Here is a 12,016-nt window from a genome sequence, read left to right on the forward strand (position 1 = left end):
TTAGCCAAACACCTTTCACGTGTTTGCTCGATCTGGGATGAACACCATTTATTTTGAAAATCATTAAGAATTAATAAATGCACTGCACCTAAATGACTGCTGCTAAATACACCTAATTGCACTGAACCTAATAGCACTGTATCTAAATAACTGTTCTCCTGATTAGTTTACCTAATCGAGGATTTATTCCAATCTTAATTGTTTTCAGTTTTACTGCGAATATTTCCATTAGAAAATACGGAAACAGTAACTAGAATAGTTGTATTTAAGTAAGATAATATTTTGAGATTCATTTTTATTCCTTAGCTTTGTGTACTAGAATGTTCGAAATTAAACACTGTAAACGAATTGAAATTATTAATTGCAATAATATTCATATTAAGATGTAATAGGAATAACTGTTTGAATTAGCACTTCTTGGACATATGAGAAATAATTATACCAATTAATAATTTATTCTCATACTGTCATTGCACGGTGTAAGAAATTTAAGTAGAAATCTATATTATAGTGGATTTTTAAAAAATATTAAATATTAAATTATTTGAATTAATTGATTTTAAATATAGATATAACTGAATGTTGTTGAGGTATACCTATAATTTGTAGGAAGGATTTTTTCTTCTTGTACTAAAGTAATAAATTAAATTAATATTAAATTGTTGATTTTATAAGGTATAAATATAAATATGTAATATTAATATTGAATTGCTGATTTTAAAACGTTAGGCATAAACTTCTGATATATCAATTACAAACTAGTATCTTTAACAAGTTAGAATTAGAAAATTGATTATTCCGTATTAATATTCGAATCTCATAGATGTCTAGCAATTGGGAATACATACACCTAAACTACATTCCGATGTTCATTGCTCGTAGCCTGAACTTCGTCCTCGACACGCTCATCTAATTACCACGGATTTATCAGTATTAGAGCTCCGCCAACTAATTTCCGGCACGAGCAGCTTGATGCACTTCTGATGTTTTAATGTACACCTTCCGACTGGCTGATCCATACACCGGTGACTGACAAGTTGATGCAATCACGGATATACTGATCTTTCAATTATACATGTTTTTCTTGTTAATTGAGTGTGGAGATCGAGCTCGACGATTTCAGTTCGGAACACTTCTTGACTCGTAATCGCATTTCATTACATAACTCAGTGTAAAATATCAACAGTCTTCAATGAAATAACTCTCGGAAGACGAATAGTTTTCGGGTAACGTGTAAAACGAATGCAGGGTCATTTTGTTCCGTAGTAAAAATATCCAGAACGTTTGTAAAGAAGTAAATAGCTTGCCCTTTATTCTTATTTGACAGTTTTCAGTTCTAAGTATAATAATAATAATTTTATTTCAATCCACATTTTTACCTTAAAGCTTTTGGAGTTTTTAAAGATAATATCTTCTATTGTTACACGTTATGTTCGCAATCTTAAATTCAGATAAAATTGTATGTAAAAACAAAAACATATTGTAAAGAAAATGTGTATTATCATTTTATTTTATTTTATTTTATTCTCTATATTGTTTAAATATAACGAAATTTCTATTGTACATGAGTTTTTCAAAGAGAAATTTAATATAAAAGTGCATACTTCTAAATACGTGTATTATATATTTTTTTATTTACATTTTGTACATGAAGTCAGTGCATTTTTTGTGTAATTTTTACAAATGAATTTATAACAATTTTTCTATATGATAGTATATTTTGTATCATTGTGTCGACGCGTATATAACATGATGTACCGAATGGACCACCTGATTTTATCATCGTTAAAAATAAAAGAAATTCGTTAACAGTGACATAGAAATATTTAGTACGCAAAAATATGATAGAATTGTAGCATAATTTAGTCCTGCATCACGCTACTGTCAAAGACACAGTCGGTCACGTAAAAGCGTACCCACCCATTCTGTGTTATTTTCTGAAGAAACCCTTGAGGTCAGGCAATAGAGAGTGTACCTTCAGTTTAATTTACTACCCTTGCGCAAATCTTTGAGAGAGAAACAGTTTCTTATCATAACATTTCTGTTCAGAAATTTATCATTTTACAACAAAGTGTATCAAAGAAGGATTATGCAAATTACAAAATGATGTATTTTTCAATAATCTGCGCAAACCAATTTGAGATCTCTTCCTATGATTTAAAATATGTTAAAAGTACAAAACTCTCTCTCTCTCTCTTCCCTGATCATTTTTCCATTTTTGGATGTTAATCCACGCGAGGCCAATTATAAATCTATGCACTAACAAAAAGTACTGATATTTTTATTTCATTTTTATTACAAAAGATCTTCTGGATGCAAAAATGAATATTTCCTATAGTTTATATACAGTTAATTATACAGTTAATACAGTAATATTTATGGAATTTGTCTAACGATTGGCAATCTAATAATAGCATTTTAAATATATGCACCGTGCTTCCGCGAAAACAAGGCACAGCGTGTTTACATCCCCACTCCTGCTGTTACGTCACCGTCTGCGGTCAAAGCGATCACTATCTGTCATCATGGGAAGGACAGCGGACAGCGACAGAAGTGGGAATGTAAACACGCTGTGCCTTCTTCCCGCGGAAACACAGTATAGTAATGTCTCCCTTACTGACACTCAGATTATGCACAAAAATGGACAATTTGGGAAGAGGAGATACGATTTTTCCAGCCTTGCTACTCGTTTTTATAGTTGTTGACAATCGATAGCCATAAAAAACGAGCCACAAGGCTCGAACAATCGTATCTCCTTTTCCAAAATTGTCTATTTTTGTGGACACTCTGAGCGTCAATTAGGGAGACATTACTGTACATACTATGAGCGCCTAAAATTCTTCTGCCAACACAGTAAATCCTAAAATTCCATAAAAATCGAAATAAACTGTTTAATAAAATAAAAATGAGTAAGTTAAGACACAAGGTACGCTTTTAACATTTTACAATTTACAGATCCCGATCAGTACGCCGAATAAAACAAAGCAAAAATTAATTTCCAAACCTGAACAATTAATTTTTAGACCGTTACCCTCTTTGCACTGGTCGCCATTTTAACTCTAAATTCAAAATAGTTTTTCTGATCTACAGCATTTCCATTTCGCATAGCGCACTTCATGCATATGAAATTGAGTTTTATGACTGATAAAATAATTACACTCTCAACAATTTTTTAAATATGTACAAATTTGATAATGGAAAAATTATTCAGAACGCGATATAACAATGTTTAGTGGTGCCTCAGAGTCACCAATTGAGCCTAAAGAATTAAATTTTCTTCTTCGTACTGTAATAATTCTTTAATCATTTTTTTATCCTATTACAAGTTAGATATCATAACTAAAGATATTAAATAATCTATTGAAACTTGCACATTTCTTATACGATAGAAGACTTTAAGAATATTTCTATTGAAATTCGTATAAGTTCTTGACGGGTCCACAAGCGGTTCATTTACTCTTAGTTTCCATTTCATAGAAGTAGTAACCTCATCGTAAGTGGCCGAAAGTACCTTTGAGCCCACTTCTCGTAATCCCAGTGAGTGAGAGAATCCCGGAGTCACGGGATTAGGTTCGACAGGAATCGTAATATTTCGTCGAGCAGTTTAACAACCCTGAGGTATTCTTCGTCGGCGCGACGGTCCATAAAGACCACGTCCAGGACAGTTTCCTTTTACCATGTACCAAAAACGGCCGAGGGAACGGCCCCTCTGATGTACTGCGAACGACTGCGAGCCGTTTCAACGTCTTCATCCTTTCTGGTTTCCCCTTTCTTTTTCGTCGACCCGCTTTACCTGTCCGCGGTCGCTTCAATTTTCTCGAGAGACTATCTGTATAGTTGCGAAGGACGACCGGCGAAGATATTCCTTAAGCACGTCGTCTACTTTGTGCTCTAGTACTTCTTCCCCCCCTGCATTAGCGGGAGAAGAACTTCTTACGAAATTGTCAGGGCGCGCTAACTTTGAGCAACCGGTATTTCTGACAATTCTCGCGTTTTTCTGTTGTATTACGCGCGGGGACTTTTCCGGCGTGATTCCAACGTCGATGGGAGTGCACTGTCCCAAATGGGCCTAATTTGTGTGGCCGGAAAATCTATGTATCCAACGGAGGTGCAACAGGAAAGACGGCCGAGAAATTTAGTCTAGGAATGCTCTGATCGATAATTATCGGTGGCTAATAATAGCCAGAATTATGTGATATAAACGGCCACGAAGTAGTTCCTCATCGGCAAGGAAAACTAGTAAAATTAGCAAATCGATTAACAAATCATCGATTTCTTTTTCACAAATATTGTATCTACATCTACTTGCAAAAGACACGCAAAGCACAACAATTGAAAGTGCTACTACGTGTGTTCATTGAATGAAAGCTCGGCTCTTTTACTAATTTCATTAATGCTAATTGAGGTAACTTTAAAAATGTATTTACCAGCATGTGATCACTATATATATGCGAATTATAATATAATTTCGTTATAAGTAGAAGTTTTTAGCAATTGTGTAAAACTAGAACTATTTTTAAATAGTTTTAAAACTATTTTTACCAGTTTTCAAACAAATTTTTGTATATCCGAAATATCTACAGAATATACAAAATACGCAAGAAATATACAAAATGTGCAAAATGTTTGCAAATATTCAAAATGAAATCGAAATCTCATTTATTTAATCTGTTCCTAGAAAAATATGGATTTGCAGAAATATCCAGAGCTTGGGAATAGCGACACAGATGATATAAAAATAATAGACAATTGGAAATGTTGCTGATTTGTAAAAAGGAAATTACTATTATCGCTAAGTAAATTTATTATGAAACATCATGGAAGCTGAATTATCTCGAATTACATAGCTAGACGTGATCCCGCATGGAATCATCCGCTTCCGTGATAATGGCTGGACGAAATGGTTGAACGTATCCGCTTATGATGCAGTTTAAATATTAGCACAATCTATAGAACGAATCGCATGGATGAGAACATAAAAACCTCACGTAATTATAAATTATAGATAAAATAATGACAAACGATGTTCTAACAATTAATGACATTGTAAACTTATGAAGGTAATTAGAAATCGGTCTAACTTGTAGTAACTTGTAGTCGTTGAATTATCGAACATATTATGTTCCCGAGGACTTAAAATTGATTGAAAAGACAGTTCGGTGATTAATTGTTATTTAAAATAACAAATCGAAGCGTTTAATTTCATTATAATTCAGCGCGCATCGTTATTTATAATTCGCAACGTGAGAATTAGCATCGGTCGATAGACCAGATGGTGTAAACGAAATTCTGATATGACCGTTATACATGTCAACACCTGCAGTGTAAAATTCCAAAATTAATTAGTCTGCGGAGATAATTACACTGTAACGGTAACGATGCCTGGCAATTGTGCTCTCTGTTCTCGGAATAAGAAAAAAGAACCGAGCTTGAATGATAAGTTTAAGTAATTATCGCTGACTCCAGATAAGAGGGGATGAAAAGTCCGAATGATTATCGCGTGACCAATGCATATGCGCAAGTACATGCAAAATAGCCGGTGCACAGTGGCGTGAATGCATGTAATTGAGGGTTCGGCAATAGATTGCGACAGGAGTAAACTATGGACGCGGTAGCGACCGTGTCTACTCGGTTAATAGCTCCGCATTGCCTCCGCTGTATACTTGCCGTGTAAATAATTGCTTTGCTCGCATCTCCTACTTGCCCTGTATTTATAGAGATATTTTCTTAGACGAAGAACTAAATGATTATCTTAGACCGATGAACATTCAAGACGTTTCTTTCTTACCATGCAAGGTGATCGTCTTCTTCCCGAAGGTTTCCTAATTAAAGGTTTTGCAGCAATTTTGTAGACATTTCTTGCTATATAGAGGTTCATTTTTAAACCTGAAGCCTCTACTACTACGAAATTTAACAATTTCGTTTTGAGACTGAATCTACTCCTTTATAATGATCCCTTAATACTTGATGTATGATCTGTTTTAGCTGTTTTACGAATCAGTAATCGAGTTCGGCCGAATTAATTTATTCATTTTAATGTTGAGCCATATTTCCTCAGTATTTGTTTGTTAAGAAGTGCACAAAATAATTTCTATTACAAAATAATTTATTATAATTTAGTTTTTCCTGTATATTATTTAATTTTGAACTTTCACTCGACGACATTCATTCCGAAGAGATTAAGAATTTCAAAGCATCTAGAGAGAATCAAATATAAGTCTTAGAAACGATGAAATAATTGAAGACAGAGCCTCCTTTGATCATTCGAATACAATCGATCGAAGAAACTGGATTTCTGACGGGTTGAAGCAACAGCGCGACACAAAATGTGTGTGTGTGTGTGTACTTAAGAGTCATCTGCGCGGGAATCTATTGATATCCAATGGACGTGGACAAACCGTGGATCGGAAATGATGTCGGTGACATAGGCAAAATTGAGACTAGGAGAACTGTTCGTCATGAAATTGGACTATGGAGATTGTATCCAATGTACTTCCAATAGCATCGTGGTTAATCATCAAGAGCGCGTATACTGTTTGCAATTTTTTGACGAACGACACGTACTAGCCTGATTAAATGATGTCACGCAATATCGAGTTGTTTGCTGCAATAACGATACGAGCTACTACGTGCTCAATGTGTGCCGTCATGATCGATACCGTAATTACTAAAATGTGTAATGTATAACATGGTTCACAAAACGAGATGCTTTCCTATTGTTTACTACGGTTTTATTTCTACACTTACAGGTTGTTCAGTCAATTCTGGAAAGATCTCTACATCTTTAACTACATACAATGTAATACGGAAAAGAATTTCTTCAGCAATATTTTTTTGAAACTGAATAAACTCTGAATAAACGTAACGTCGAATTAAAATTATAGGAGACGTCTCTTGACCCTCTTGACAAAGATGAAGTTTTAAACGGTGTGTTTCGACATTTTCGTAAAAATGATGTTAACTCAACATTCTAAGTCTGTCTTTTAATCCTTTTGGTAAAGGTAATGTTAAGTTAAAATTCTAGAAGCTGTGTTTCGATCCCGCTAATGAAAATAACGTTCAATGATCTCGACAGCAAACATAAATGTCAAATTTAAAATTTGAGAATACGTGTCTTTTGACACGTTCGGTAAAAACAGCGATAACAATCACGCGCCTTAACTGTTCATTCAGTGGACGATTTACCCTATAAAGCTGGACCCGCGACGAGCTAATCGTTGATCTCGTTCGAAGGAGGCGCGAAATACCGGAAATAACATCGGCGCGAGGCGGTGCGGCCTAATTGGGACCCCCGCCGACTCAGGCAATAGATCGCAACAGAATTGGACAATGGAGGGTTGCTGGTGCCGTTAGCGCTGTCTCTTCGAGTGGCCAGCCCGAGGTTAATAGCGTTGCAGAGCAGCGGCGTGGCCGTGGAACGCTCGCAACCGGTGCATTGCTTTATCGTGCATAGTCCTGGTACAATTTCGCGGAGGATATCTCGCATTAAGGTCGGTTCGGCCGACTATATTACAGCATAATGGCGGACCATACGTGTTGCCACGTGCTCGCTTCATCGCACATCGCGTTGTTACATGAGCTACGGCAAATTGACGGACTGCGCGTGAGTTTGTTGCTGGTCGCCTTCTCCAGATGACTTGGTAACTTGTAACGTGGCCCGTTTCAAGCACCCCAAATCCCCGGTGAATGTTCTCCCGGCGTCTGCACTTTGTAATCCTGTTACCTATTTACCTGTCGTAACTAAACGATACCTTCGATTTTAGTTAACACTATGCCATATGACAACGAGTCGCGATAAACAGAATCTTCTGAATATTCTCGGATTTTGAATAATAACGCATAATACATTATTACCACGCTTTAACGTATTATAAACAGAGAGACAAAATAACAGTTATATTTCTTACATTCTTAAGAAAAATATCAGTAGTAAAATCGTGTTTATTGATCAAATTGAAGCCACTAGTTGCGAAATGTAAAAGAAATTGTTAGAAAACCATGCGATTGAACGATTTTAGTATTTTTGTGACAAATAATAATCACGATAATTGAACTTTTTTTTTTGTTGCTAATAGTCGTTATCGATGTCGAGAATTCTATTTCAATCACTTATACGTATATTAATTTTGGAGTGAATTCACGACGATTACACTATTCGACGCGATTTTTGGGTTCCTATAGCCACTATGAAATTCTTGTAGAGCTTCACTCCCCGAACAAGAATCCGAAAACCGAATTGCTCCATCACCCTCAGTTTTCTAAATAAACGAACTTTTGTGAAAACCCAAAATTTTCGAAAAAATGAGGTATTGCATGGAAAGTATAAACGTTAGAAAGTTCTAATTGGTGTTAAAAGATAGAGGAGAGTTTCCCGAATATAGTGGCATGCAATTTATTAATTGTTTTTGGTCCTAAATAGCAACAAATTGATGTCAAAGTTTAAAAAAGTGTCGACGTGCGCAGTTTCTTCGCAATATTTTTATATTTTTACGAAAAGTTCTTTCTTCAGCACGAAAACTCTACCCAGGATCGGATTGTGTAGACATTTCTGAAGAAGAAACGGCCCGGTAAAAGTGTCGGAACGATATACATTTCGAGTAGATCGAGAAAATGTTCGACGGCAACATGTACACGACGTTTCGCCGCCATGAGCTTCGCTGCTCGCTTCTCTCTGTCCGACAGGGCCGAAGCTACGCGTAGTCAACACCGATGGAGGGATCCAATGGGGCACCCACTTAGCGTGTGGGGCGTGCCATTTTTTTAGTACTTCAATGTGCTGTCTTCTTTTACATATTTTTATGGATAATAATCACCAAACTGTGAATCATAAATTAAAAATGGAGAAATAATAAAAGAAAAATAATGAACAAAAAATATTCATTTTATTCTGAATTTGTTCGAATTACAAGTATATAAATATATATTTAAATATTTATTTAATTATATGGCGTAGAAGTCAAAATTATACTAGTGTTAGAATACTTTCGTTACCAACTCCAAATACTCCGGTGTGATTTTTTTTTTAAATATATCACAGTTTGGCGATTATTATCCACAGAAATATGTAAAAAAGAAACAGAACATTGAAGTACTAAAAAAAATTCAAATATTATTTACGAAAAGTGGGTGCCCCATTGGATCCCCCCATCGGTGTTGACTACGCGTAGCTTCGGCCCTGTCCGACAGAGATAAGCGAGCAGCGAAGCTCATGGCGGCAAAACGTCGTGTACATGTTGCCGTCGAACATTTTCTCGATCTACTCGAAATGTATATCGTTCCGACATTTTTACCGGGCCGTTTCTTCTTCAGAAATGTCTATAGAATCCGATCCTGGGTAGAGTTTTCGTGCCGAACAAAAAACTTTTCGTAAAAATACAAAAATTTTGCGCAGAAACTGCTCACGTCGACACTTTTTTAAACTTTGACATCAATTTGTTGCTATTTAGGACCAAAAACAATTAATAAATTGCATGCCACTATATTTGGGAAACTCTCCTCTATCTTTTAACACCAATTAGAACTTTCTAACGTTTGTACTTTTCATGCAATACCTCATTTTTGTCGAAAATTTTGGGTTTTTACAAAAGTTCGTTTATTTAAAAAACTGAGGGTGATGGAGCAATTCGGTTTTCGGATTCTTGTTCGGGGAGTGAAGCTCTACAAAAATTTCATAGTGGCTATAGGAACCCAGAAAAAAAAGTTTGATTTTGTCGGACAGTGTTATCAGTGACGGAAATTCATTTCAATTGCTCGTAGAAGTTATGAAGAAAAACCAAAACAGTGTTTCCGTTCCTCTAAGGAACGGTACAATAAGAGGAGGCATAACAATTAAACAATTTAACGAATACACTCTTTTCTCTGTAATACTGTACTTTAGTAACATAAAACAAACCTTTTCAAATTGCCAATGAATTTACAAAAAAAAACGCTGAAATAAGATCATTCAAATGATTATTTAGCTCAAATGTGACACAGGTTGTCAGATCGCTTCCAAGTTTTGCAGACATTTTCGCATTAAGTGTAACAGTTGAAGGAAGTGAAACTAGAAAACTAGAAAGTCGAAAACTAAGAAATGTAGAGTTGAAATGAGAAATATAAAGTTTCGGCGTTGATGATTCATCTGCATCATTGTCGAGATCTGCCGCTTTAAGATCGTTGTTACAACAATGAACTCGTGGATTTACTTTAATCTGGGCACTAGGGGCAACCGAAGAATCTCATTTTCCATGTAAGCGAAACTGGGTGCTTGAACCATGACCCGCTTTCCAATTAAGTTTTCAAGCAATTACATTTTCTGTTCCGTTCGCCGCCGGCGGACTCTGCTTAATCATGGATTTCATTGGCCGCGACGAGTTACCTTTGCAAAGCGGCTTGTTCCAGCTCGTTTAAGGTAAGCTCTAACTCCTTATCGTGAATTAGCCTAACTCGCCCCGCCAGGAAATTATGTTGATATATAACGTTGGTCGTAGCAGCGACCAGGATGTTGTGCCGACAGTCCTTGCTTAGAATTTAATTAGGCTAACTTATGTTGGCTGGTTCCGGGGAACAACGCGCGCTTACCTTATTATTTCGAAAGCCTAATTTTTCAGAGATTTTTATTTTTCGTGTCGTCGGCGATCATGTAAAAAGTACAACTGTCGTTCCAGTCGTATTTGGATTAACTGTTATAACCGTTTCCTTTGCTCGATGGAATTAGGTTCTAGGAGAACGAGAGGAACTAATGAATGTAACGATCATTTTTGTCAGTATTGGTTCTGCAGCTAAACAGTAAAGTATTAAAAATATTGAACACACCCGATCATAATCCACTATTAGGCTACACCTTTGCAATTGGATTTATGGAATTCGAACGAAGGAAGCAGGGTTTGAGCATTCGGCGCATTAATAATTATTATTTATTTAATAATTATTATCTATCAAACCTTATCGCATCGCGAATTCGAAAATGAAGTATTATTGGAGGAAGCTCTGCCACGATATTTCTATACACTGTAGAAAGGAGATTCTTACTTAGTAGTTCAAAAACTCACGAATCGCGTTTCCGCAGGCAGCTCGAGAAAAAACTTATCTAACTTAACTTCATTTTATGTTGCAGGTAAGCCTGTGGAGCAGAATCGGTAACGAGATCGGCTACGAAAGTCGGGTAAGAAAGCCATAAGACAATCTGTTCCGCTTGTCTTTTGACCTGATCGATACCATCCTGACCTGTTCGTTGTTCCATATTTCGAAAATTCTGCTAGGAAAATCTTTGAAAATACATTGGAATCTCGCTTATCTGAATATTTTCAAAGGGCAAGATACTTCAGAAGTTATCGTAGTATCGAAAGTTCAGTAGTTATCAACATCGCTTGTTTTTATTAATTTTGATAGCAGAAGACAGAAATCCTGATCAAAATCTACGTAAAAAGAGATTAATTTCTTCGAAACTATCTATCGATATTGCTTTATAGGATGTGTACGTATAGTATAAGACAGTTTCAAAAATTCGTTTCGTTTTCGATTAAAATGCGCAATGTGAATTTTAAAGTGTCTTTTAAGCAAACAACTGGCACGATCGCATGAATGAAGACTCAAGAATGTATAAAATATTAACAGAAAAGTAACCGTGTATTTTCGTTTTGTTTAATAATGTCAAACGCGTTTAATGTCAACAAATTTTTGAACAACATAATAATTTCGTAAAGTAAAGAATTCTCTTCACCAAAGTTCAAAACACTGGTGTGATCTATTTTCCAACAGCCATGCTAGTCTGCAGACACTGGTAGTTTACACCGCATTTAGAAACTATGCTAACTCGGGTTTCGCTAATGTAAGCCAATTGCTAAAGCTGTTGCAAGTAAAAATACGAAACGTATGTACATTTTCTTTTTTGCCTACGTAAATAGTATTTCACTTCGTTTCCCTTCGCTTCAGTTTTTTAAATTAAAGCTGAGGACTTTCCGTACAAGCTCAAGTAATTATCTCTTGCGGTGTTTTGCGGCTTCGAGAGTTATTTGTCCGTGTATATATTATTTTT

At 35.7% G+C, this 12,016-nt stretch overlaps 1 protein-coding gene and 1 long non-coding RNA gene across 6 annotated transcripts in view; both read left to right on the forward strand.

The window, feature by feature from the left end:
• Fas1 (fasciclin 1 Fas1 domain-containing) overlaps window positions 1-12,016 on the forward strand; it is a 526,663-nt gene that overhangs the window by 255,912 nt on the left and 258,735 nt on the right. The window lies entirely within an intron of this gene.
• LOC143259703 (uncharacterized) overlaps window positions 11,096-12,016 on the forward strand; it is a 46,415-nt gene continuing 45,494 nt past the window's right edge. Inside the window, exon 1 of the long non-coding RNA XR_013033719.1 lies at window positions 11,096-11,143. This is a non-coding gene — a long non-coding RNA (uncharacterized LOC143259703). The remainder of the gene's footprint in view (window positions 11,144-12,016) is intronic.

The sequence above is a fragment of the Megalopta genalis genome, chromosome 6 (assembly GCF_051020955.1).
Source record: "Megalopta genalis isolate 19385.01 chromosome 6, iyMegGena1_principal, whole genome shotgun sequence".
NCBI lineage: Eukaryota > Metazoa > Arthropoda > Insecta > Hymenoptera > Halictidae > Megalopta > Megalopta genalis.